The 27,735-nt window shown below is 37.6% G+C and overlaps 1 pseudogene; it reads left to right on the top strand.

Moving 5' to 3' along the window:
* The window catches only part of LOC130471492 (uncharacterized), a 31,099-nt pseudogene extending 10,109 nt beyond the window's left edge, over window positions 1-20,990 (top strand).
* The last annotated feature ends 6,745 nt before the right edge of the window (window positions 20,991-27,735 follow it).

Here is a 27,735-nt window from a genome sequence, read left to right as displayed (position 1 = left end):
AGTGAGGGATATGTCGACACTTCAAGCGATGACCCTTAAGTCAAATGTTATCACTCGGGGGCTCGTGAGACCCTCGCAAAACAGGTCACATACACCATGGCTTGTGTGACGCACTCCGTCTAATACTTTGACCATCGTCTTACTCCAAGACTCAGTCAAAGTTGGGCTAACTGTAGACACCTACTTTTGTCCCCATTCCCGAAAGGGAAGGTTCGATGATGATAAAATAAATCTCCACTTGACAACGCATCTCCAATAAAATAACGAATCTCAATCCCCTTTTCATTTCACCCGAAACCTGCTATTTATAGAAACCTTCCATTTATGGAAACCTGCTAAAAATAGTAGCTGCCGTAATGGGTAGTTGTTAAAAGTGGCAAGTCATAAAAGATAGAAACCTGTCAGAATTAGGTGTTGCACTCCAACATAAATCCTAAATAAGATAGAAATTGCGAGCGAATCCTGTTCCTAATACGATTCGAAAATAAGAGTTACGTATTAATTAAAATCCTAACGAGCCTAGAGTTCCTAACGGGCCCAAGTGCATTCCATCATAAAATTAATACGCACTAAAAGACTCGATTAAGTCTCATACACTCCGGATTCTAAGAGTCCGAATCTGACAAAGAAACGGCCCAGACCCTATTTTCAACGCCTGGCTCTGGGCGCTGAAAATACCTGGGACGTGTTCTTTCCTAATTCCTCGTGGATTAGAGTTCTACAATTCTATCTTTCCACGAACTCTTTTCTATAAATATAGCCCCAAATTCGACGTGAAAAGGAAACAACACACACAATTCATATTCTGAGTATTAACTCCAACCCCTAAGCCTAAGCCTCACGCTGCGAAATTGATCACGCGTTCTGTCGCAATCGATCCAAAAATCAAACAGAACGTATCTTGTCCCGTAACTTGAGATTCGTTAAATGAAAGGAGAAATAGCAAAGTCAAAGTGGTTAGTTTTCTGAGAACCGTGACGCACCTCTCAAGGGTGCGTCGTAATGTGTCCCTTTCCATGATTTAATTGCTTTCCTCGCCCTATTATGAACTGTTAAACTAATTAAATCTGATTGTTCTATCACGCATAATAAAGATAATATTTTGGGAAATTGGATTATCATGCTAGGTCCCTTAAAACAATCTAAATCAGATAATCGCGATCGATCTAGTATTATATGTTGCATATTGTTAAAATCAACTCAGATTAGTTTAATAGTTAACGCATGTCCCTTCAATTATTTATGCTGAGCTAGTAAGGATATCCTGCCTCTGGAGTTATCGACGAGCGAGTACTCCTCTCGGTAGTTACAGTCTCCCGAACCCTCAATCTCTACCTTGCGGGTGTATGTTGAGAGATCCCCACACCAGGGATCACAAGGGAACCTATGGCCGTCGTGGTCAAACATAATTGCACTCCCTTTATGTCACGATACCCGGGTTTTGTCAGTTTTTCTCATTGTCGTTAAAAACTGAATGGCGACTCCTATATTACTAGTTAACTCACAGGAAATCCAATTACACTTGATTTGACAAAAAGAAACGTCACACCCACGAGGGACGAGGTCACGCATTAGCCTCGCGCTTTTTCGACCCCCTCACAGTGGGGGGTGCTTGTTATGATGAATGCCTCATCAATCTTGGAAAGTGTCTTGAGAGGTGTGAAAAAGTTAACTTGGTGCTCAATTGGGACAAATGCCACTTCATCGTGCAGGAAGGAATTGTTCTCGGGCACAAGGTCTCTCACCGTGGTATTGAGGTAGATAGAGAAAAGATCGAGGTCATAGAGAAGCTACCTCCCCCGATCAACGTTAAGGAGATTCGGTCCTTTCTTGGGCATGCCGGATTCTATAGGCGGTTCATTAAAGACTTTTCATTGATTGCTCGGCCTCTCACAAACCTCCTCCAAAAGGAATGTGACTTTCACTTTGATGCCGCGTGTCTCAAGGCCTTCAACACAATCAAGGGTGCCCTTATTTCTACTCCTATAGTTCAAGCTCCGGATTGGTCTCTTCCTTTCGAGTTGATGTGTGACGCAAGTGATTTCTCGGTTGGGGGAGTCCTTGGTCAACGAAAGGACAAAAAGCTTCATGTGATCTATTATATGTCTAAGACTCTTAATTAAGCACAAGCCAACTACACCACGACCGAGAAGGAATTTCTCGCCATTGTGCATGCCTTTGAAAAGTTTAGGACTTATTTGGTAGGGTCGAAGACTATTGTGTTCACGGATCATGCGGCAATTCGATATCTTATGGCAAAGAAAGAGGCCAAACCTAGACTATTCGTTGGGTGCTCCTCCTCCAAGAATTCGACATCGAGATTCGTGATAAAAAAGGAGCCGAAAATGTGGTGGCCGACTACCTATCTAGGTTAGAACTTGGTGGTGAGGCTACGGATGAGGTGCCAATTGAAGATGCTTTGCGAGATGATACCTTGTACATGATTGGGAGTTCATATCTTCCTTGGTTTGTTGACATAGTGAATTATTTGGCTTGTGGGGTGATCCCCGAAGATCTCACAACTCAAGAGCGCCGCAAGTTGAAGTACGATGCTAGGCGCTATATTTGGGATGAGCCCACATTGTTGAGACGGTGCCCGGATGGCCTTTTAAGGAGGTGTGTTCCGGATGAGGAGTTCACCAGTGTTCTTCGTATGTGCCACTCTTCCCCTTATGGTGGGAATATGGGAGGTGATAGAACCGCTTCAAAGATCCTTCAAAGTATGTTGTGGTGGCCCACCCTTTTTCGGGATGCTTGGGCATTTCTCAAGTCTTGTGATCGTTGTCAAAGATCGGGAAATATTTCCATGAGACATGAGATGCCACAAAATCCTATTTTGGAGTTGGAGGTGTTCGATGTGTGGGGTATCGACTTCATGGGTCCCTTCCCCTCTCCTTATGGCAATCTCTATATTCTTGTGGCGGTTGATTATGTTTCAAAGTGGGCGGAAGCCATTGCCTCTCCCAATAATGATCACAAAGTGGTTATCAATTTCTTCAAGAAGATCATCTTTCCGCGCTTTGGGGTTCCTAGGGCCTTGATTAGTGATAGGGGATCCCACTTTGCCCATGGGAAGTTCAAGACCCTCTTGCGGAAGTATGGTGTTCATCACAAAGTGGGCGTAGGTTACCATCCTCAAACTAGCGGCCAAGTGGAAGTTACCAATCGGGAAATCAAGTATATTCTTGAAAAGTCGGTTTCCAAGAACCGTAAGGATTGGCCCATCAAGCTTGATGATGCCTTATGGGCGTATAGAACGGCTTTCAAAACGCTAATAGGGATGACTCCTTACAAGCTTGTTTATGGCAAGAATTGCCATTTGCCGGTAGAGCTTGAGCACAAAGCAATGTGGGCCATCGAAACTCTGAATTTTGAACTAGTTAGTGTGGGTGAGCGGCGCTTGCTTGACCTCCATGAGCTAGAAGAGCTCCGCATGAATGCCTATGACTCGGCGAGCATCTACAAAGCTCGGTCTAAACAATATCATGACGCTAGGATTGAAAAGAGAGAGTTCAAGGAGGGGGAGAAAGTCCTCCTTTATAACTCCCGGTTGAAGTTTTTCCCGGGAAAACTTAAGTCCCGGTGGAGCGGTCCATTCGATGTTGTTCGGGTCTCCCCGAATGGTACAATCGAGATTCGGAATGATGATTCCGGTTCTTTCAAAGTGAATGGGCATCGCCTCAAACACTATTACATGGGTGATCCTATTGGCTCCTTGGTTCCTTGGACCTCAAAGTGTTAGGTTATGATACATATGACAATTCATAAATCATGTGGAAAAACCATAATGCCAGGAAAGCATATTATTTACACATAATCATTTAGCATAGAATAGATGCATACATGTTGTAGCGTGCCTTCCCTAGCTGCGCCCGAACCGAACAAGAACAAGTCTTTAGGACTCCAAATGTCGTCCCTCCGTAGATAGTCCACAGTACGTCCGGATCCGCCTCAAGTTAGACCAACTAGAATCGCCCTTAAGGTACTTAGGATTTTCGGCTCTTATTGCAAGTGTATGGCTGATTTATATTTCAAAAACTTACCCTTTGAATACTTCAATCGTACCTGAAAATAATGACCCTAGGCCCTTATTTATAGAGGTATGGAAAAGGAACTGGAATCCTATTAGGATACTAATTAGTCAAACTAGAATCCTAGTAGGACTCTAACTAATTAATTTTAATCATCAAACAAATCCTATACAATTTAGGTTTCGTATGTGAACACAAACTCTACACGAGCATGACCCACGAGCGTGCAGGCCATGCCCGCGCACAGCCCACACGGCTGCTCGGCCCACGCGAGCCGCAAGCCCACGCGAGCAGCAGCACAGCTCGCAACCCATTGCTGCGCGCGCTGCGCGCGCTGCCATGGCCTGCTGGGCCTGGCCTTGCGCATGGCCTGGCGTGGCCTTGGCTGTTCGTGTGGCGCGCTTGGCTTGCTGGGCGATGGCCTGGCTTCGTGCTGGGCCCTCGTCCGGCAGGCCTCGTCCGATGCTTATTCGTACGATACGCTTCCGATTAAATTCCCGGTTCCGGAATTCATTTCCGATACGAACAATATTTAATATTTCCGATTCCGGATTTAATTTCCGTTTCGAACAAATATTTAATATTTCCGTTTCCGGAATTATTTTTCGATTCCGATAATATTTCCGATTCTGACAATATTTCCGTTTCCGGCAATATTTCCGATTCCGGCAATATTTCCATTTCCGATAATATTTTCGATACGTACCATGTTTCCGTTTCCGGCAACATCTACGACTTGGATAATATTTATATTTCCGATACGATCCATATTTCCGTTTCCGGCAATATCATCGTTTCCGGAGTATTCATTTCTTGCTTGTGACGATCTCAGCTCCCACTGAAACCAAGATCCGTCGATTCCGAATATCCATAGATAGAGTATTTAATGCCATTAAATACTTGATCCGTTTACGTACTATTTGTGTGACTCTACGGGTTCAGTCAAGAGTAAGTTGTGGATTAATATCATTAATTCCACTTGAACTGAAGCGGCCTGTAGCTAGGCATTCAGCTCACTTGATCTCACTGAATTATTAACTAGTTAATTAATACTGAACCGCATTTATTAGACTTAACATAGAATGCATACTTGGACCAAGGGCATTATTTCCTTCAGTCTCCCACTTGTCCTTAGGGACAAGTGTGCATTTCCTAATTCTTTTGTCGCTCGATGCTTGCTCTTGAACATAAGGTAAGAATTGTCATCCTTATTATGTCCAGAGGTGTTTCTCGATTTCAGAGTTCAACTGATCAAATAAACAGATAATCATAGCCTATGATTCATCCGAGCACGGCCATGCATTTCACAGTTTCTAGCTCTCCGAGTGGCCTTGTACAACTTTTAAGCATCTCATCCCGATTTATGGGAGGACAATCCCAATCTTGCGATCTTGAGATTAGACTTCGTTTGATAGGTGATTACTTGAGCGTTGCCTTTATAGCCTCCTTTTACGGTGCGACGGTTGGTCAACGTCAAAGCAGCCAGTTCTCAAACAAGTAATCTGAAATCACTCAGGTATTGAGGATTTAGTGTCTAATAATTTTAATGAAATTTACTTATGACAGATTTTCATCTCTTACAGTAAAGTTTCATAGGTCTTGTCCGATACTAGTCTTCCCAAAGTAAGTATCTATGCAAATGATTATGACATTGCCATGTCCACATAGTTCAAGAAACAGAACTACTAGTCATCTTGCATTCTAGTCGTCTAACGTTTTCTATGCGTCCAATTTTATAGAAAACTCCGACTAGGGACCATTTTCAACTTTTGACATTCAAGTTCACTTGATAGACATTTCTTAGTCACAGGACTGGTCCTGACAGTCTATCTTGAATATATCGTCAATTTGAAGGGACTCATCATTTAATACTAAACCAAGATTAAATGGAATATGAAAAATACATTTCATATATGATAAATGTTCAACCCCAATGTTTTACAACCATGGGCCTCAAACCCATCTTTAAAACAGTTCATGGAATTCAAAGCTATGCTTGATTTCTAGTGCTACAATGTGAGTGTTGCTTCTCACTTGTTGCATAGGTTTAGTTATCATGCTTTGCTAATCTTAATATCCTTTTTCATCGAATGTTCTTCGAGATATGATGATAAGATCTTTTTGAGTTTGTTTATTATGTGATCTAGTCTTTCTTACTTTGATAGTGGTTTTACGCATTTTGCAATGAAGAACCATCAAGTTAGCAGACGTTTTTCTTGCTTCAAGAGTGGTTCTACGCATTTTTCAATGAAGAACCATCAAGCCAGCAGATAGGTGATCTACCCAAGTTCAGTGAAGAACTTTAAACAACTCTGTTTTATTGCTTCTTAGGCAATAATTACTTTTACTTCAACTATTTAGGTTGCTAGTGATGCTTTGTTTGGATTTACTTATCCAAGCAGTTCACAGATATGTGGAAGACTTTCCAACTGTATCTTAGAACATAGAAATTAACATTTTAATTTCCCACGCAACAACTCATGGTCTCCAATCCATGTTGCCATTTCAAAACACGATGCTCTATAGCTCGTCCTTATCAATGGTTAACTCCAAAGGGTCTTGCTTGATCCTTTGCCAGTGTTTATGCGTGTAGCATCAATATTTAGCATATCTTTATTTCCTTGAATCAAGACCTATTCCTATGTACCTTTTCAAGTACAATAAGTATTCTTGATCTCAATCTAGTTGATCTTTACTTAGATCAATAGAGATTGGTATATGTTCGTCATGCCTAAAGTCATACGATACGTTTTTGGCGATCCTCATATTATATCATACATGATAAATTCTTTTGCAGAATAATTCCCATTTGAATTCTATTCATATAACTTTAGCTCATTCAATTTCAGTAGATACTGAATCCAGCTAAATCTTTGACATATAATATAGGTTAAGAATCTTACTTAGATCCTTTGATGTTTAACTTAGTAAACGCTTATACATAGTTCAGACATCTTTTACTTAGATTTATTCACATGGGTCGAATATCTCCAATGGAGTATTTCGTGTTTGATTTAGTAAATGCCATTACTTAATCCAAAACAATATTATAAGATCTTTGTAAATAGATCTTAATACCCAATATGTACTAAGTTTCGCCATGGTCCATCATTAACGAATAATCTCAAATCTAAGTCATTAGCATTTGAATGTTATTTCACAATAGAGAGATATGTGTATGATACACATAGGACCAATTAAGTTTTACGTACTCCCAATAAACTTCTTATATATATATATAAGAGTCATGTACATTTTATGAAACTAAAATACTTATTAGCTTCACTAAAATACATTTCTAATTCCCAATTGCTTGCTTAAATCTATACTTAGATTTCATAAGCTAGCTTTCCTTTTCAAGTATTTATTTGGATCCACAAATCCTATGACATACCATGTACATAGTTTCTTCCAACATTTGATTGAGGAATACATTTTGTCATCCAATTTCCATATGTACCAATATGCAATCATTGCTTGATTTATAGACTAGTGTATTACGATTATGCATGAGGTTTCAACACAATCCATGCCATGAATTTGCCTGTAACCTTTAGCAACTAATCTAGCTTTGTGTGTGAACACAATTCCATGTTTGATGGTGTTTATCCTTAAAACAAACCTGCAACCAATAGGTGTGAAACTATTCTTGCAAATCAACAAAATTTCAATTTTGTCATCAAAACATTGAGTATGTTTTATGGCCTCTAACCATTTAAAACATTTGAGTCTATATATGGCCTCTAACCATTTTAGGAAATCTGGGTTTCGTCATAGCTTTCTTACAAGTCACAAACTCATTAATCTACATGATAATAGTTTGACTGCAAGTTGTAGGTTTCTTCACTGTCTAATAGAAGAATTGCATAGTTTCAGTGACCTGAACTCCATGTTTCTTCACTATCTAATAGAAGAATCTCATAGTTTCAGTGACTTGAACTCTATGCCTACAAGGGTATAGAACATCAAACAACATAATATCAATAGCCACTTAAAAGTCCTTTGAATATTCTGTTCTCCTTGAAGCACTTGTAAAGTCTTCTAAGAGATGTCTATTCTTTAAAGCCACTTCTAAAGTCCTTAAAGAATAAGTTCGAATTTTCTGAAGCACTTCGAAAAGCCTCCGGAATGTCCGTTTATGTTTGTTGTTCGCCTCGACGTCTTTCGAGGTCTATTTTCTCCCACTTGTCATTTTGGAAACGAATCTCCAAAAGGACATTATTTCGAGCAAACAAACATTATGTTCTCAAAAATTCGTGGTAGAAACGTACAATACCCTTGTGTCTCATTTGAATAAATCACAATGAAACATATATCTATACTTGGGCCTTAGTTTGTTGAATAACAAACACTAAGCTCCCACTGAGTTTAGGAACTCTTTAGATATATTATGAAAAGATATTCTGAAATTACTTTTCAATAGCTTTAACGAATTTGGTTTAGTTTGGTGGTAGTTGAGCATTTTTGTTTAGAAATTATAGGAAAAGTCTTTATGATTCATCATTGATCGAATCAAGTATTAATTGACTTTGATCATTCCACTTAGATATGCCATATATTATGGAGTTAGATTGTGAATTTTACTACACACAATCATTGATGATCATTTTGGTCTCAAGTAATCATTAACATGATCTATCCTAGATCTTTATGATTTCTTGCCAAGTGGATTTTATACTTCTGAATCTTTGAACTAGCCAAACAGATTCAACTTATATCATATTTGAGTAAATAAACCTATATTCACTCAAATCCATAAAGTCATAAAATCTTTCTTTAGCTTTGAACTCTATTGTCTAGGCGTTCTAACAATAGTTCATATCTTTTGTTACTTTCAACAAGTAAGACTAGCTTGTCTTGAATGATCTAGAAATTAATCAACTTTCAAAAGTCCATTAAAATAGAGCTTATGAATGTTAACTTGTTGATATGGTCTAAGCAACAATGCAAAAGATAAGTGGAACTCAAATCAAGGGGTTGATTTGAACCTAGTAAAGTTCTTATTGTTTAAAGAGTTGCTTGTTTTAATCAAGCATATTGACTCAACCCGTAAATGACCATTTCATTCAAATAAACAAACAAACATTGTTTTTTTTTGTTTTTCTTGAATATGAGTCTTTCTGTGTTTGAAGCAGAAATTTAGGTATGCTGATTATGGAACAAAATAGCCATTAAGTTCCAGCCTTTGAAAGGACTTAAAACAAACTAGATGATCCTACAACTAATGTAGCATTGCCATGCTTCATTTCCCACTTGTAGGTCATTAGTGTATCCTAGCTCCCATTGTTTGAGTTATTGCCGAAGTAAGAACCTCAAGCGGTATATGATACCAAGGAAGTTCGATTGCTAGGTCACTTCTCTTTAAACATAAACTTATAGGTAGAAACGGAATCCTAAATTCCTTTCACTTGTTCCTTGTTTTCCTATTTCTTGTACCCTTTCTAATAGCCTTAAGAATTGAATTCTCTAGTGTTGACTCTTATACTTTATTTAGACATGTCCAATGTCACTCCAACAAAGTTCTTACCATTTATGTTGAATATTCTGTTTCAACTAGATGATCTTACCAGAAGCTTCTAAAGTTCTCTAAGCATCAATCTATTCGAATGTCTAGGGACTAGACTCATTCGAGAATTAAATGGACAAAGATATTAGGTTGTTAACCATTGGTAAAGCTGAGTGTTTAAACTCAATGCTGTATGATCTCAAAACTACATTGTATTTTGAATTCACAAGCACCAATCGGTTTGCCATTCGACTTTGATACTCGAAAACAACCATGAAAGTCGCTAAAAGAAACGTACATTTTAAATCGCTCATTTTCTCTCATTTCCGTGAATCATTCTTGGATTCACTACCAATCGAGGAAATTTACTGTTACCTTTCTAAAAGGATTTATTGCAGTGCAAGATATTTAATTATAAACAATAATTAAAACATACATTGAGGCATGCAAAGTCTAAACATTTATCATGAATAATAACTTGAAAATGAAAGCAATCATGCAATCTAAACAAGTCATTAGCATTTTATTCGAATTATGTGTTCCGGCAGGTGTGAATAAAATGATTCCAAGACCCTAAAATCATTGAAGAATTAAGCACAGTTTGTCGACTTAATCCTAAAACATCTTAGGTAAGCAAAAGCCTTTTGCTAATAGTCTAGAAACTATTCTTGGTTGATAGGTACGTCTAAGAACTTATTAGGTAAACCTATCGATTTTGCCACGACATAAAAGGACTCCTTACTTATATCGTTGAGTTTCACCAAAACTAACAAGTACTCACAATTATTTGTGTACCTTGCCCCTTTAGGACCAATAAGTAACACCTCGCTGAGCGAAAACTATTACTAGATTGATGTAAAGGATATCCAAGCAAGTGTATATTTTGGCATGGCACCTTTTAACTCAATTTTTAAGTTTGGAACTTAAGGCTCTTACTATATTGGTTAGATTTTAAGTGAACTAAAATCCTTAATCATGCAACATAATCAAGCTTTGATCTCATGCATATTTATGACATATTTAAAAGCAATAAATAACTTAAAACATGCATAATATAAATGTGATCTAGTATGGCCCGACTTCATCTTGAAGCTTCAACTTCAAAGTCCGTCTTGAAAATCTCCGTGGGAGGCACCATTTTCTTCAAATAGGATAAGCAATAATTAAAACTAATTACAACTATTTGATGGTACGCAGACCATATTTGAATTGAAAAACAATTTTGGTACTTTAGACCAATTACATTCAAATTAATGGTACGCAAACCATATTTTCTATCCTATTTGGGCCATACTAGTCACTTCATAACCTGCAAAACAGTACATATACAATATATACCATTCACCCATTCATTATCATGAATGGCCCACATAGCTGGTTAGTAAAACATGTTATGCATCACATAAATATTTGCAGCAATTAATCAAGGGCACCAATAATCTACAAATTATTCAGTCCTTATTAATTCTAATCAAGTTGTTTTAACCTTAAGGATTTGTAGACCTAATCAAGAGTTTATGACTAAAAGGGCTCCCACTTAAACCAATAAATTCATATGCTTTACTAATTTTAAACATAAAAATGTATTTCTAGGCTAACCGGAAACATACAAATTTAATTAAAATTTAAAGCTCATATAAATTTATAATTGAATCCGCTTATTTATTTTATTTTTCAGTCGTATTTAAATTAATTCATGATTTTAATTTTAGTAAAATAATTAGAATAAATAAAATTATTATAATTACAATATTCAAAATTAAAATCCAAGAAATTAATTTAAATTATTAATTTTAAAATTAATTAAAATTACGTAAACTGAAAATTTCAAATTAAAATTTCAAAACGATCTAATCGCAATGCAACAACCCCACGCAACGCACGCCCATGGGCCACACGCGCACAGCACGCCCATGGGCCACACACGCCCATGGGCCATGCTGCTCCCCATCGCAAGGCGCGCGCCAGCCCTCGTCGCAACAAGAATGCTGCTGACCATCGCTGGGCGCAGCGCTCGTCGCACGTCGCAACGAGCACGCTGCTCGCCATCGCTGGGCGCAGCGCTCGTCGCACGTCGCTTGCGCTCGCTGCGCGCGAGCCTCCGCACGCTTGCGCGAGGCAGTGCGCGCTGTGGCGCAGCACGCTTGCTGCCCACACGCGACTGCTCGTGCCTTGCTCTCGCCCTTGCCCATGCGCCCATTGCTCACAGCCCACGACACAAGGCAGGGCTGCTGCCTTGTGCTCGTGCACCATGCCCTTGCTCGCTGCATTCGTACCGCATGGGCGACGAGCTCCCTTGCTCGTCGTCGCATGCCCGCACTATACAACACCCCTTAAGGGTAACACGTAGCGTCCATTGCTTTGTGCGTGCAAGTTATATGAGCGAATCGCATAAAAATTAAAAAATTATATTCAAAATTATTGACAAATTAATAAATAATATTAATTTCATAATTTTAGGGCGAAAAATTTAAAATTTATTATTTAATTGATTTCCGATTAACATGGATTCAAGTCTAGGTCATAAAAATTTAAAATTTAACATAAATTTACAATTTTTATGGTGGTTTTTAATCATAGGTATCTAATTAAATTATAACTAATTATGAAAATCAAATTAATTCTAAATTATTCAAATTTTCAACAAATTAATCATAATTACAAATTAGATTGCATAATTAACAAGGCTAGGCATTCAAACTTGTTAAACATATACAGTAGGTCAATCAAAAATTCAAGATTTATCAACAAGAATCGCAAATATTTAATTTAACATCTTAAATTTACGAAATTTTGCATTCGAAAAACTAAAACCTCCGAAAAGTCATAGTTAGGCTTCGAATTTTAGAATGCCTTTTACATGCGGAATTGACACAAAAATCACTCGATTTGGATGAGTAACGAAGAAACTGCCGAAAAACTGCGTACGTATAATTAAATAAACGCAATTTGCAATTAATTAACAATTACGAAAATTAATCACCCCTTTTAATTCTTGCAAATTTGTAATATTTAACCATGTTTATGCAATTTAGATTATGAAAATAATAAGAGGCTCGTGATACCACTGTTAGGTTATGATACATATGACAATTCATAAATCATGTGGAAAAACCATAAAGCCAGGAAAGCATATTATTTACACATAATCATTTAGCATAGAATAGATGCTTACATGTTGTAGCGTGCCTTCCCTAGCTGCGCCCGAACCGAACAAGAACAAGTCTTTAGGACTCCAAATGTCGTCCCTCCGTAGATAGTCCACAGTCGACCGGATCCGCCTCAAGTTAGACCAACTAGAATCGCCCTTAAGGTACTTAGGATTTTCGGCTCTTATTGCAAGTGTATGGCTGATTTATATTTCAAAAACTTACCCTTTGAATACTTCAATCGTACCTGCAAATAATGACCCTAGGCCCTTATTTATAGAGGTATGGAAAAGGAACTGGAATCCTATTAGGATACTAATTAGTCAAACTAGAATCCTAGTAGGACTCTAACTAATTAATTTTATCCTTTTAGGTTTAGGAATTTAATCATCAAACAACTCTTATACAATTTAGGTTTCGTATGTGAACACAAACTCTACACGAGCATGACCCACGAGCGTGCAGGCCATGCCCGCGCACAGCCCACGCGAGCCGCAAGCCCATGCGAGCAGCAGCACAGCTCGCAGCCCATTGCTGCGCGCGCTGCGCGCGCTGCCATGGCCTGCTGGGCCTGGCCTTGCGCTGGGCCTGGCGTGGCCTTGGCTGTTCGTGTGGCGCGCTTGGCTTGCTGGGCGATGGCCTGGCTTCGTGCTGGGCCCTCGTCCGGCAGGCCTCGTCCGATGCTTATTCGTACGATACGCTTCCGATTAAATTCCCGGTTCCGGAATTCATTTCCGATACGAACAATATTTAATATTTCCGATTCCGGATTTAATTTCCGTTTCGAACAAATATTTAATATTTCCGTTTCCGGAATTATTTTCCGATTCCGATAATATTTCCGATTCTGACAATATTTCCGTTTCCGGCAATATTTCCGATTCCGGCAATATTTCCATTTCCGATAATATTTTCCGATACGTACCATGTTTCCGTTTCCGGCAACATCTACGACTTGGATAATATTTATATTTCCGATACGATCCATATTTCCGTTTCCGGCAATATCATCGTTTCCGGAGTATTCATTTCTTGCTTGTGACGATCTCAGCTCCCACTGAAACCAAGATCCGTCGATTCCGAATATCCATAGATAGAGTATTTAATGCCATTAAATACTTGATCCGTTTACGTACTATTTGTGTGACCCTACGGGTTCAGTCAAGAGTAAGTTGTGGATTAATATCATTAATTCCACTTGAACTGAAGCGGCCTGTAGCTAGGCATTCAGCTCACTTGATCTCACTGAATTATTAACTTGTTAATTAATACTGAACCGCATTTATTAGACTTAACATAGAATGCATACTTGGACCAAGGGCATTATTTCCTTCACAAAGACCCCCCATGAATTTGGGGGGATTCGTCAAGCTAATGACATTAAACGAGCGCTACCGGGAGGCACCCCGCGGCCCTTATGCATATTCTTTGTTTGGTTTCATTGCGGTGGGTTCACACTTTCCACCTTTGCCTTGTCCGTCGTTTTTTCGGTGAGTTTGGTTTTGTTTTTACTGGTTCTTTGCGGGACTTGCTCCCATGCATTCTTTGGGATGGGCATATTTCTTGTGGGGCATATGGTTGGATGGGTATCTGTGCCCCTCCATAGTTTTGTTTTAGGCCTTGGGGACATGGCCTAACTCAAGCTTGGGGAGATTTTTGTTGTGTGGTTGCCTATTTGTGAAGCTCATTTCTATGAAATCATACCTTGTGTGCACTTGTGTATATTAGTTTCTTTGTTTTTAGTTTGATTTTAGTTTGATTTTTGTTTTCTTTTGTTTCCTTTTCTTTTCTTTTGATTCTTTTTGTTTTCCTTTTCTGTGATTTCTTCTTTTCTTCTTTTTCTTTGTTTTCCTTTCCTTTTGTCAAGGCAAGTTTTTCTAGGTTTCTTAGGCAATATTCTTGATTTGGGCAAATAAAATTGGAACTTGTAGGTTAAAATGCTTTTATTCCTAATTGGTAGATATTTGCACGGTTTTCAATGTCTTGGGTCGAATCTAGGATTTAGGTGTCAAGAAAGTTGGTTGAACTTTAAGTAGCATGCGTTTTGAACCCTTGGTTTGTGGTAAGACAGTGTCGATCTCTCTAATCACTTGAAACCGGAGAGAGTAGTATTTGCTCTCATTGGTGAGGATCATGTTCACATTATCCCAAACACATTGTATACATATATTGAGTGGCATGGATCCTTAGCATTGACTTTCTTATCTCCCGAGTTTGACTATTTCCTTCCCGAGACCCTACTTTAGGGGACGATAGAGGCATTTCTTTCGGTGACTATTTTTCTTTTTAATTTAGGACTTTATTTTCTATTTTTCTCATATATTTTTGTTTGCATTTGCCCACTTGCTAGCCATTTGAGCCTTTCCCCTTCATTTCTTATGAGCACATTACAAGCCTATTAGCCTTTGTTTTATTTTCACCCTTAGAAGTGATAGTGAAGCTTTGAGTTACTATGCTTGTTGGTTATGAATGTTTATGCAAAGTTGAGAAATGATTGTTGTTGGCATTAAATGGCAAGTTTTGGAAATTATGTTGTATATAGTGAATAAATGATGCATATGCAAATAGAGAAAGAAAAGTTGTGAAAAAGCCAAAAATAGAGAAAAACAAGGCAATGAGAAAAGTTTCATTTGAAACACAAAAAAAGAGAAATCAAATCAAGAAAAGTTCAAAAAAGAGTTTTAGTTTAGTGTAGTTGTTGAATAAGCTTGGGGGTACCCCAAATAAGTGGTATGAGTTTGCTTTGGTTCGATTTGCTTGAGTTGAGTTCATTCATTGCGCTTCACTTTAGGTATGAGCACCAATTACCAAATTTTTTCCACACCTTACTCCTAGCCTACGTTACACCCTAAAAAGTCCTCTTGACCCTTTTGAGTTGAGTCTATGTTGGTGGAGGGAGGATTTGGTCAAATTTATGGAATGAGATTGGCGTGCTAAGATGTCGAGTAACCTTCTCTTCTCCCTTGCAAATCTTGTTTGTCGGCGCCTTCGCGGCGTCATGAGACACTATTCTTAAGGGTGGATGGGATCTAGAGATTTGAAGTGGTATGCTCGGTTGAAGGGGAATTGATAAGTCCTTACCCTTAGTTCTCTTTGCTTGGCATTTTCATCTTTCACTCGACTTAGGACATTGGTTAGCGTGCATTCGTTTATTTGGTTAGTAATATTAGCATTCTCTCATACTTGTTCCATAATAAAGGCCCTTATCTTGAATTTTGTAGTTTCATTTTTCTTTCTTTTCTATTTTCATTCCTTTTCTTTCTTTTTCTTTCCTTTCTTTTTCTTTTCTTCCTTTTTCTTGGTTTGTTTTTCATTTTAGGTCTTGCCTTGATTGTGTTTTTGGAAGAGTTATGGGTGGTTCTCTTTGGAAACCCTTGCGAGATCCTACTCACCCTCATGAGCGATTGTGGGGTTTAAAGAGCTTGTTGCATGCGCTTAAATGCAACCGTGATTCCTGCGAAAGTGAGGTAGGTTGTATATTCTTTTAGTTCTTGTTTTTATAGTTGTTAGATTCTCAATAATATGCTCATCCTTCCCTAGTTCGTGCCTAGCTTGCTAGAGACTAGCAAACGCCTAGCTTGGGGGAGTTTGATGAGCGGCATTTATGTCGCTCTAGGCTTAGGATTTTATAGAATTTTATTATGCTTTTTGATAGTTTTGTATAGTTTTGTTGCATTTTTATCCCCTTATTCCATCTATGCACTTTTCAGGTAGAATGTTGGAAAATGATGGAAGAGAGTTGAAGTTTGCTCGAATCAAGCCCGTGCGACCGCACAGGAATTCTGTGTGTTCGCACGGGTCAGCAGACTTGGCTTCAAAGTCAATCAGGCTCGTGCGCTCGTGCTCAGGAATGTGTGTTCGCACGAAATCGAAAAAACCAGGCAGGAACTATTTGGGAATTCGTTCGATAGCACCATGTATGAGCCCGCTCGCACGAATTTTTGGTGAGCTCGCACTGAATTTCTGTGCGAGCACATGAAGAATTTCGAAGAATGGTGAAGAATTGGCTAAGTCAGAACCGTGCGATCGCACGGATTTGCAGCTCGATCGCACAGATAGAAGTAGTGAATCGTCGCTGAACACGTTCGCACGGAATCAGGTCCCGCTCGCACTGATGCGATCGCATCTGGGTCTGCTCGATCGCACGGCTGCGCGGGCTGACCTTTTCGAGTTTAAATTTCTATTTTTTAGGGGTTTGTATAAATAGAATTTTCATTATTTTTATTAGACAATTAATTTCAGAAATAGAATTTATGAAGTTTTAGAAGGTTTGCTCTTCAAGCTAGTATTCTAGAGAGAAAAACTCATTGATTTTGAAGCTTCAATTTGTAATTTCTTCAACTCTTCTCTTTTCCTTGCAATTTAATTCAAGTTCTTAGTATTTTGTTCATGCTATTTTGTCATTGTTATTTGATTGATCCTCAACTTCTTGAATTCCTCTTTGCTTTGATTTTAATTTCATTGATTCTCAATTCCTTAGTTGTTGATTCTAGTTTGCAATTAAATTCTTAATTCTTTCCTTCCACTCCTTCAATTTCATAATTACTTGCTTAGAACTCATGAATTCCTTAGTTTCAAATATGTGTAATGAGTAGATTTAGGTTAGGGAAAGGGGAGAATCTAGGGGCTTAATTAGGGGAAATTGATGATTGAATTAATGATTATTTGTTGTAATTAAATTGATTTAGTGATAGGATATCCATGCCTAATTGAGTGGTAGTTGCAAATGCTATTTGATTGGAATTTATTGGATTGCATAGTTTAGGTTTGGCAAGACATTGTGAGCCTATTTTGTGCAAGAGAATGGTAGTTCCTATTATATGCAAGCTTATCTAGTCTAGGATTAGGCAAAAGCTCTTCCATAGGCTAGATTGCTTCGCGTGCTCCATCCGAGAGGTGGTGAGCACGCCATTCGATTCCATTCCCCTATATGCTAAGTCTTTACATGATCTTGAATGCTTGATTGTTTAGTTCGTTTACCCCGATTTCCCTAGGCTATCCCTTACTCCCTAGCATTTCCCTTATTTGATTCAATTCGTGCAATTGTTAGCATAGTTATTTTAGATATTAATTCAAACCAAATCTCGTTCTAACTAGCTTAATACCTAAACTCAATAACCACTGTTTCTATGGGACGATCCCTATACTTGCCGCTATAGCAATATAGCCGGTTAGTTTAGTGGTTTTATAAATTTTGTTTGGTGAGGTGATTTTCTATTCAACGACGGAAAAACACCCCATCACAAACCCAGACTGTGATTTGAAATCATCCTTGTCGGTTTGGAAACTTGCGTCCGTATAGCCTTTAACAATTAATTCATCATCTCCACCATAGACTGGGAAATTATCTTTGTGCCTTTTCAGGTACATCAGAATATTCTTGGCAGCAGTCCAATGTGCCTCTCCTGGGTCTGACTGGTAGCTGCTCGTAGCACTGAGTGCGTACGCAACATTCGGGCGTGTAAATATCATAGCATACATTATTGAACCAATCAATGATGCATATGGAATCCCACTCATTCGTCTACGCTCATCTAGTGTTTTTGGGCACTGAGACTTGCTTAGAGTCATTCCATGAGACATGGGTAGGTAGCCTCGCTTGGAGTCTGCCATATTGAACCTTTAAAGCACCTTATTGATATAAGTGCTTTGACTGAGTCCAATCATCTTTTTAGATCTATCTCTGTAAATCTTGATGTCCAGTATGTACTGTGCTTCTCCTAGATCCTTCATCGAAAAACATTTCCCAAGCCAAATCTTGACAGAGTTCAACATAGGAATGTCCTTTCCGATAAGTAATATGTCGTCGATATAATACTAGAAAAATAATTTTGCTCCCACTGACCTTCTTGTATACACAAGATTCGTCTGCGATAAGTAATATGTCGTCGATATAATACTAGAAAAATAATTTTGCTCCCACTGACCTTCTTGTATACACAACATAGGAATGTCCTTTCCGATAAGTAATATGTCGTCGATATAATACTAGAAAAATAATTTTGCTCCCACTGACGTTCTTGATGAAACCAAAGTCACTGACTGCTTCATCAAAACGTATATTCCAGCTCATTGATGCTTGCTTCAATCCGTAGATTGATTTCTTAAGCTTGCATACCTTTTTAGCATTCTTTGGATCCTCAAAACCCTCAGGCTGTGTCATAAACACAATTTTTGTTAAAACGCCGTTTAAGAAAGAGGTTTTGCATTCATCTGCCATATTTCGTAATCGTAATATGCAGCGATTGCTAACATCATCTGAATAGACTTTAGCATTGAAACTGGTGAAAAGGTTTCATCATAATCCACACCGTGGACTTGCCTGTAACCTTTTGCAACCAATCTAGCTTTGAAAATTTCAAGTTTCCCATCCTTGTCCTTTTTCAGTTTGAAAACCCATTTGCTTCCTATGGCTTGGTAGCCATCTGGCAAATCGACCAAATCCCAAACTTGGTTTTTACACTAGTAGAAAAAACCCCTGTTGCAGCCCCCTTGTTGCAGCGTACATGTATTAATACGCTTCAACAAGCAATAGGTCAATGTGGGTCAAACCCTTTAAAGGGTTATTGCAACGTACAAATTAATTGCCCCCTGCAAAAGAGCTATTTGCAGCGTACATATTAAAAGTCCGTGTAACAAAATTTGTTTGCTGCAATAATATTATTGTTGAATAATTCATTTAACTAAAATATCTATCTCAAAATTTTAGAGTTTCTCGCGCTCAACTCCAAGCTTCTTCCCTCAGTTTTCAATTCCTTGCGTCGCCGACGAACTCAGAGCTTGCTCGGTCTTGCGTCGCCGTCGAACTCATCTTGCTCGGATCCGCCGTCACTCTCCTTGCCGGTGAGTGTCTTTTCTCGCCTCCTCGCCCCCGTCGCATCCTGTACGTTCTCCGCGCTGAACCACGACTGACATAGTCGCTGAAAACTCAGCTAGCTCGGCCGGTGGTTCTAAGAAAGAACGGTCTGTTCTCCGGTGCTTGCTCGGCCGCCACTCCTCGCCACAACAAGTAATTATCTTCCTGTCCCCTTTTGATTTTCGATTTTAGAATTAGGGTTTGTACAATTCTGTTTTTGTTTTTTTTGTTTTTTTGGCTAGTTGTTCAATTCGTTCATTACACTTAATTTGTGAAGATCGTACTGCCTGCAGGAATCTATCATCGTGCTTGTCTGGATTTAACAACTGCATTAAGTTTCTCTTTTTCGTCTTTTGAAAGTATGAGGCCAGCTCATAGGAAGTCATAATTTCTGTATCTTTGGTAATTGAAAAGTTTAATTTTTGGCATTATTTAGGAATTATAGATAAATTACAAGTTGGTATGTAATTTGAATGCAATTTGAAGTAAATTTGAAGCTTTGATTCTGGAATTCTTCTTTTCTAATCACCTTTTTGGTTTTTCTTTTGTTTGTATTATCTGATAATTTAATTGTAAAGTCAATGAAAATGCTTCCTGGAATATCTGTAACCCTTTTGGATTAAATTGATTGACTTCATAGCAATACGCTGACACTTAACTGACGTTTTATAATTTTGATACCAATTGAACATGCAGGAGTTTGAGTAGTTTCTTATTTTGTGATTTTTTGAAAATGCAGGCTTGTATTTTGCTGTTGACACCAGCATTTGCAAGGCTTATTTTGCGACTTAATCTTCAGCCTCCTGAATTAGTTACTGGTACTTATTATTTTGAGTTGGTCTTATGAAGTATTACATTGACATTTACTCTCTTTTGCCTAGTTACAATCAGATCTGTCTATTCTTTTAGATTTTGAGTTAGCGCTCCCTAGTCAAATCCTATTCTGCTATGGTTCCAGCTAGCCTCTTGCTTGTAGCCTTGTAGGGGATAAGAAAAGGTAGAGTTCCCCAAAAATCATTTGCAAAATAATCGATTTCTGTGCCTGGAAGTCTACGATTACTCATTGGCACCAACTTTGCGTCTGCTGGTTCGGGTTACGCCGAGAGAACAGCCAGCTTATATGTAAAGTTTCAATCTTTCCATACAAAACCTTGTTAACTCATAAAACTTAACTTGAATGTTAAAGACTAACTTTGTTGGGTTTGCAACTACAGAGTGCGGTATCTCTTACGCAACAGTTGGGGTACTACAAGGAGTACCAGAGTAAGGTGACAAAATTGGTGGGGATTGAGAAAGCAAAAGGGATGTTCTCAGCTGGAATTCATCTTCTCAGTTCTGGAAATAGTGATTATCTTCAGAATTACTACATCAATACTTATATCTACAGACAATATACACCTGATGAGTTTGTTGATCTTCTTATGACCTCCTTCTCTAACTTTGTCTAGGTCTCTCTCTCTCTCCTAAATCTCCTCATTTCACAATTTAAATGCATACTGAAATTAGATAAGGAATTTTAAATCCACCTCTCTAGCTTTGTCCAGGCCATATCCATCTGTTTGTCCACTTCTCTAACTTTGTCCAGGCCATATCCATCTGTTTGTCTAACTCTGAAGCACTGTTACTGTTAGTTATCATTATTTAATGGCTACTGATAATACTCTGCTCTCGTACAACAACTGCACCTCCCTCAACTTCATTATCTTCTTCTTCATCAATAACTAAACTCTGTCTTCTTGAATTTCCCCTGCTCCTTCCAAACATCACAACATCATCTTCTACAACCCCATCCAGATTATCACTCATTTCGAATTCTAAGCAAAGCTACAAACAAAATGAATTGTTAATAAACTGAAAAGTTGAATCCATACTACAGTTTTTCTTAGGTTGTATTGGTAATAAGTAAAGAAACTTTGAGCTTAACACAAAGTATATACTAGGAAGTATAATTGAAGTGTTTGACTGATGATTGAAGTGTTAGAGTGTCAAGTGTTCCAAATTAAAACGTTACTAATTTGCATATGCAACTGAATTTGAAGTAATTACCAATTGGTTGATTTTGATGGAAATGGTTGATAGTTCTTGCAAAATTGGATTACTTTGCAATAATTGTGTTTGGACAATGATAGCTTCCAGTTACGGATATGAATTTGCGGAAGCCACTTCCAAAGAAATGTGTAGATGTGATTGATACTTTCTTGGAAATGAGGGAATGTAATTCTGTTCTAAAATTATTGAAACTTTACTTTTTGAGGAAAAACAAATACTTTTACTCTGTAGTTTGAGTTTTGATCCTTCTGTTAGAAGCAACTTCTCTGTCTGTGTCCCTAAACAAATACATTTTAATATAAACTTTACTTTTTGAGGAAAAACAAAGTCTGATTTGTGATGGTATTATACTATTAGTATTCAATTTGGTTCATTTTTACTCTATTGATATAGCTTTTGTGATTTGATGCCTATCACATAAGATATTGCCCTTCCTTTTCTTGTACCTACTCTGTGAGTTCTTCTGTATATCTGTGAAGGAGAGATTTATATTTGCTCGTTGTCATTGTGCAGTTCTTTAAGCACTCGGTGGATCAGTATGAGAGTGACTTGCAGTCTGTGGTCCAATCTCTTTTACTTTCTATGGATGTAAAGGAGCTTCAGCTTGTTAAATCTGGTCTATGCTATGGAAATTGTATTCGTTATGCTTTGGTGAAGCTTCTCAGATCGTCGGGCTACAATGCTGCAGTATGTGCTTCAAAATGGCAAGGTTGTAACAAGGTACCTGGAGGTATAATCGCTTCCTGAAAATCTCATTCAATAACATTTTTTTGCATATTCTAAATTCTCGGGTTTATCCAATTCTCATACTTCCTCAAAACAAAAATAACTTAACCAAATATAAATTATGGCCCGTTTATGAGTTTTTAAGTTAAATTAACTAAAGGAAAAAGAAGTCCGCCTATGAGCTTAGCTCAATTAATAAACGAGCTGAACATGAACATATTGATTCTTTAAAGTTGAGAGTTGTACAGGACAAGTATACATATTCTTCTTAAAGTGCGCGTTAGAGTTTTGTTGGGGGCTGGGGTGGTGGGAGCATGATGATTTCTAAGGATGAATAATTATACGAACATCGTATTTTTGGTAATAACTATAGTAGTCATGCATAAAGATGATAAAAATGTGAACGTGATAATGCTAGTAGTATCTGAAATAAGTATGCATAATAAATCTATAATAGTCATTCATAAAATTTGAAAACAATAATTAAACTAATTATTAGATTAACTAGAGCATCTTTTGCTCTGAAAAATTACCTACTTTCCTCGGCCGGTGAAGTCCACCCTGTTCTCCGTCAATCTTCGCCGCGGCAGGTAAATTTCTTCCCTGTCCCTCTTCATTTTTTTTTCAGAATTAGGGTTTGTTCTTTAATCATTTTTTGTGTGGACAAAAGTCGTGTTATTGAGCCTGAAGAAGCTTCGAAAGAGGACCTTTTAGTGGTAATCAGCACTTGTTGCCCAGTTGTTCTCAATAAGTTTTTATGTCTCCCTCTCTTGTCACTGCTCAATAATGCAATGACAATTATTTGCTGTCCTGACCCTGCAAGCAGTTGTTGGTCCATTGCCTCTTGAGTAATTTCTAATTGGGAGTTCAATTATTTACAGGTGCATCCAGAGAAGTACCTGGATAGTCTTCAAAGCAGCTCAACTGTTGCTCAAATTGTGGAGGTATATCAGAAATCGTAGAAACTAGTCACACTATTTGGATTATATTTAGGAGTTAGAGCCTTATGAATTTTGACTGTTACTCAAAATCCAAAACCTCTAACGATTTTTTTGAACGTGTCAAACAGAGTTCTAAATATATTCTAATTGATTTTTTATTTCATGACCATTAGGTTTCTTGATTTGTATTTGGATCCACAGAACGATAAGGAACCAATGCTCAATGCTGTAGTTCGCCTTCTTCATAATCACTGAGAATCACTCGATCCTCTGCAAGTCCTAGAGGTATTTGACCAGACCACGGTAATCGTTTTGTTACTACATGCAACAACATCCATTTTTCATGTTCATTTTTTTTTGTTGCAATTCTGTATAACATTTTGATTTCAACTAGCTAATGCAATTTCATGATAAGCTAATTGAAACAGATTAGAGCACGGGGTTTATAATCTGTCTCGACTAAGAGAATCAGCAGCCACCAGATTCAAGTCTTTTCACATCCCTGTTCATTGGATGCTTGACACCGGATTCCTCAGTCAGGTGAAATTATTTTCCTTCAACCATTTTCTGTTACACATCATTTTCTTGCACCCTCTCTTCTGATTTACAATCTACTCATGCACATTTAAGGCTTATTACAATCTACTTATGCACATTTAAGGCTTGTTTGGTCGTTATAGGTCATATTTAGGCTTAAATGAGACATTTTCGCTCCCAAATTTGAACTAAAGAACCTAAAAACTCATTTTATACTTATTATACATTTAATATGCATAGTTTTAACTTTTTAAGACTCATTCCAATCTATTTATGCACATTTAAGGCTCATTGGGTCGTTATAGGTCATATTTAGGCTAAACTGACATTTTCGATCCCAACTTTGAACTAAAGAACCTAAGGACTTATTTTAAACCTTTTACATGATTAATATAGCTTGAAGTTTCCAAGATTCATTCCAATCTACTTATGCACATTTAAGGCTTGTTTGGTCGTTATAGGTCATATTTAGGCTAAATGAGCATTTTCTCTATAAAGAACCTAAGGACTCATTTTAAACTTACTAAATGTTTTATATGCTTAGTTTTGAATTTCTAAGACTCATTCCAATCTATTTATGCACATTTGAAGCTCATTGCGTCGTTATAGGTCATATTTAGCCTAATATGACATTTTCGCTCCCAACTTTGAACTAAATAACCTAAGGACTCATTTTAAACTTATTATATGATTAATATGCTTATTTTTAAGTTTCTAAGACTTATTCTAATCTACTTATGTACATTTAAGGCTTGTTTCGTCGTTATAGGTCATATTTAGGCTAAAATAAGACATTTTCGCTCCTAACTTTGAAATAAAGAACCTAAGGACTCATTTTAAACTTATTACATGTTTACTATGCATAATTTTAACTTTCTAAGACTCGTTCCAATCTATTTATGCACGTTTAAGGCTCATTGGGTCGTTATAGGTCATATTTAGGCTAAAATGACATTTTCGTTCCCAACTTTGAACTAAAGAACCTAAAGAGTCATTTTAAACCTTTTACATGATTAATGTGCTTAGTTTTAACTTTCTAAGACTTATTCCAATCTATTTATGCACATTTAAGGCTTGTTTGGTCATTATAGGACATATTTAGGCTAAAATGACATTTTCGTTCCCAACTATGAACTAAAGAACATAAAGACTCATTTGAAACCTTTTACATGATTAATATGCTTAGTTTTAACTTTATAATACTCATTCCAATCTATTTATGCACATTTAAGACTCATTGGGTCGTTATAGGTCATATTTAGACATTTTCGCTCCCAACTTTGAACTAAATAACCTAAGGACTCATTTTAAACTTATTATATGATTAATATGCTTATTTTTAAGTTTCAAAGACTTATTCTAATCTACTTATGTACATTTAAGGCTTGTTTGGTCGTTGTAGGTCATATTTAGGCTAAAATGAGGCATTTTCGCTGCCAACTTTGAACTATAGAACCTAATACTCATTTTAACCTTATTACATGTTTAATATGCATAACCTAAGGCTAGATGAGGCAATTAATTAATTTTCCTTACTCTTGCTTCGTATTTTAGACTATTAGGACATTGCCATTAGTTGCTTGAATGTTAAAATGTGATATTTTTTTTGTTTTTGTAAAGGTCTATACTCCGAGGAATACGTCTTATGCTAGTGAGGAAATTGATGTGGTTCGTGAGCAATGGGCTGCAAGTATTTATTATTGGCCTAAGGGCGCTTGATCGAGTTAGTTTAGATATTATAGAACAATCTTTTATGTTAAAATGTATGCGTACGTTGAAATTGGAACATACATATATTTAAATGTATATGGTACGTGCACTTTTGTTTTGGGATATCTTCAAAATACCATTTATTGTTTTTATATTTGTTATACAGGTTGCGATATTCTATTATTGTTGTGACAGGTTTCTATATTTGGGCAATCTAGGTATCCCAAAAACTAAAATTTTACACCCTTGTTACAGCGTATATATATATGTACGCTGCAACAAGGGTGTAAAATTTGGCGAAAAACCAGACCTGTTGCAGCGTACAAATAGATGTTCGCTACAACAGGTTGGGTTTTTTGTAGCGTACACCTATTTGTACGCTATAACAAGTCAAGATTTTAGCCAAAATTTAGACACTTGTTGCAGCGTACAAGCATATGTACGCTGCAAAACACCACTTTTCGCAGCGAACATTGTACGCTGCAACAAGTTCAGACTTGTTGCAGGCCCCCCAGTTGCAGCATACGATGTACGCTGCAACAGGGGTCTAAAAGCCCGCAGCAATAAGGGTTTTTTCTACTAGTGTTAGACATGGAGTCTAATTCAGATTGCATGGCTTCTTGCCAATTCTTGGAGCTAGGGCTCGTCATAACTTGTTTGTAAGTCGCAGGTTCATCACTTTCAAGTAATAGAACTTCATAGCTCTCGTTCGTCAAAATACCTAAGTACCTTTCCGGTTGAGATCTATATCTCTGGGATCTACGCGGGGTTACATTTCTAGATGGTCCTTGATTCTCACCAGATACTTCTAAAGATCTCTGAGTTTCAACCTGAATGTCATCTTGAGCATTCCCTAGAGTTTGTTGTTCGACTCGAATTTCTTCGAGGTCTACTTTTCTCCCACTTGTCATTTTGGAAATGTGATCTCTTTCCAAGAAGATACCATCTCGAGCAACAAACACCTTGTTCTCAGATGTATTGTAGAAGTAATACCCCTTTATTTCCTTTGGATAGCCCACAAGGATACATTTGTCAGATTTTGGTTGAAGTTTGTCTGAAATTAATCGTTTGACGTATACTTCACAACCCCAAATCTTAAGAAAAGACACTTTTGGAGGCTTTCCAAACCATAACTCATATGGAGTCTTTTCAACAGCTTTAGACGGAGCTCTATTTATAGTGAGTGCAGCTGTGTTTAGTGCATGTCCCCAAAATACTATTGGAAGTTCGGCCTGACCCATCATTGATCTAACCATGTCTAGCAAGGTTCTATTCCTCCTTTCCGACACACCATTCCATTGAGGTGTTCCAGGAGGACTCAATTCTGATAGAATTCCACATTCTTTCATATGGTCATCAAATTCATAGCTCAGATATTCACCGCCTCTATCAGACCGCAGTGCCTTAATCTTCTTGCCTAATTGATTCTCTACTTCACTCTGAAATTCCTTGAATTTGGCAAAGGATTCAAAATTATGCTTCATCAGATAGGAATAACCATATCTACTGAAGTCATCAGTGAAAGTGATAAAGTAGCTGAAACAACCTCTAGCATTTGTACTCATTGGTCTACATACATCTGTATGGATTAACCCAATAGTTTAGTTGCTCTTTCTCCAACTTTAGAGAAAGGTTGCTTTGTCATTTTGCCAAGTAAACATGATTCGCATTTACCATAATCCTCTAAGTCAAATGGTTCTAGAATTCCTTCCTTTTCAAGTCTTTCTATAGGTTTTATGTTTATATGGCCTAATCGACAATGCCATAGATAGGTGAGATCTGAATCATTCTTTTTGGCCTTTTTGGTATTTATGTTATAAACTTGTTTGTCGTGATCTAATAAATAAAGTCCATTGACTAATCTAGCAAATCCATAAAACTTTCTTTAAAATAAAACGAACAACTATTGTCTTTTATTAAAAAGGAAAATCCCTTAGCATCTAAGCAAGAAACATAAATGATGTTTTTAGTAAGACTTGGAACATGGAAAAAATCTTCTAGTTCCAAAACTAGCCCAGAGGGCAACGACAAATAATAAGTTCCTACAGCTAATGCAGCAATCCGTGCTCCATTTCCCAATCGTAGGTCAACCTCACCCTTGCTTAACCTTCTACTTCTTCTTAGTCGCTGTGAATTGGAACATAAGTGTGAGCCACAACCTGTATCTAATACCCAAGAAGTTGAATTAGCAAGTATACAGTCTATAACGAAAATACCTGAAGATGGAACG

This window comes from Spinacia oleracea, chromosome 4 (genome assembly GCF_020520425.1).
Source record: "Spinacia oleracea cultivar Varoflay chromosome 4, BTI_SOV_V1, whole genome shotgun sequence".
Taxonomy (NCBI): domain Eukaryota; kingdom Viridiplantae; phylum Streptophyta; class Magnoliopsida; order Caryophyllales; family Amaranthaceae; genus Spinacia; species Spinacia oleracea.
Note: the sequence above shows the minus strand (reverse complement) of the source record. Positions and strands in the feature narration are given on the sequence as shown.